General features: G+C 51.9%; 1 pseudogene; it reads right to left on the bottom strand.

Annotated features, from left to right (window-relative positions):
* Nucleotides 1-453: 453 nt before the first annotated feature.
* LOC108298802 lies at nt 454-1,019 on the bottom strand (annotated as a pseudogene).
* Nucleotides 1,020-1,782: the final 763 nt, after the last annotated feature.

The following is a 1,782-nucleotide window of genomic DNA, read 5'->3' as shown; positions in this document are numbered from 1 at the left end:
CTAGGTTTATTAATAGTGCCCCACAAATTAAAAATAAATGTGCCTGTTTTTCCTATTTAAAAAAAAAAAGTCCAATGGCCCTGATATATGAATACACAGTTATTTTTCTAGGAACAGGCATAAAAATGGGAATGCATAAGCATTCCTAAACAAATTTTTGTTGTCACAAAGTAAACAAGCTTATTTTATTTGTTAGACTCAGAAACAACATGATAACCTTATCAAACATTTAAAAAATAACTAACACCAATTCTACTGAAACTACTCAATTACAGAAGAAAGAAAATACTTTCAAATTCATATTATGAAGCCGATATTACCATAATACCATACCAGATAAAGACACATCAAAAAAAGAAAGAAAAAACCATAAGCCAATATCCCTGATGAACACTGATGCAAAAATCCTCAACAAAATACTAGCAAACTGAATTCAACAACACATTAAAAAGATCATTCATTGTTCATGCCAATAACGAACTTGGTGTCCCTCCTGGTGGGGCCCACTATGGTGCAGGTCTCCGTGGTGTTGCTGTACCAGGGGTAGTTCACCCCGTCAGTCACTGATGGCTTGGATCTTGCCCTCCTGGAGGTCTGGGAGCTCCCAGCTGGACATGCTTTGCTCACCATATTGGTTGTAGAACTCCATGTGGCTGCATGCCAGGACCCAGCCAACGATCCAGGTCTCCTTCTTGGGGATGGGTGGCAGGATCACCTGGGCCGAGGCCTGGAAGTGGGGTGTCTGGTAGCGGATCACCACGCTGGAGGACTCATCGATGCTGGTGGGGATGGGGTCAACGGAGGCTTTTACATCAATCACCATGATCCCTTCCTGGAAGACCCTGGCTTTGCCTCCAATGCTCTGAATACAGTCCATGGCACACAGGAGTGCTCTGATCTCCAGGGAAGGCCAGCAGTCACAGAGAAAACCAGGCATTGAAAGGATGTAGGCTGCAGGACCCAGCGCAGACGGCGCTGCTCTCCAATCTCAACTCTCAAGACCGTTATCCATAGGCTAGAAAACTCACTGAGTAGAGGGGTTTGCATATATCACTACCGTGCCCTGTTTATAAATAAGGATTCTGCTGCATTTCAAGAGCCCTGGGCTCGCTCTTCTTCTCCTCACAGTGGACAAAAATCACTGATATTCTTTGGGTTAAAAAACAAAAGTTTGAAGTTTAATAAATAGTCATGTCGCTCTAACATCCAGCCCTTCTCCGCCTCACAACCGGGACGGCAGCTCGCAGACTCTTCCCGAAGTCTTTGGAGGAAGCAGGCGACCGCGGGCAAATCATAAAAGAAGGATCCGTCTCTGCGCGGTCGCGCCACCCTCGCTGCATAAGCTAGACTTCCTGCCCTCGGCCTTCCGCATGCGCTCCCGCCAGGCCAGCACCTGTATCCGCCGGGCGGGGCCGAGTCAATTGGCAGAGCAGTTTTAGTTCACCCAGCTGCCGGCCAGGCGCGCTGGTGGTGAGCGCCCACCCGCCGCTTCCGGGAGGCGAGCTCCTGGGCTGGTGCCGGGGGGAGTGCAACGCAGGTCGCCGTCTGCACCCACTCGCGGGTGCGGGCCAGAGGCCCCGACGCGGGCGAGCCACGTCCCGTCGCTGTTGTCGCCTCCGGCCGCAGCCGCCTGCTTCGCTGCAGCCGCCGAGGACCAGATCCATCTGATCCGGCGGGCGCTCTGTTCCCTGCCAGGGTCTCTCGGTCCTCAGAGGGCATAGGGCCCCTGCCCCGCCGTGTCGGGGGCCTCTGCGGACACTCTCCAGCTGCGAGCAGCCCCGG

The sequence above is a fragment of the Cebus imitator genome, unplaced genomic scaffold (genome assembly GCF_001604975.1).
Source record: "Cebus imitator isolate Cc_AM_T3 unplaced genomic scaffold, Cebus_imitator-1.0 Scaffold1099, whole genome shotgun sequence".
NCBI lineage: Eukaryota > Metazoa > Chordata > Mammalia > Primates > Cebidae > Cebus > Cebus imitator.
Note: the sequence above shows the minus strand (reverse complement) of the source record. Positions and strands in the feature narration are given on the sequence as shown.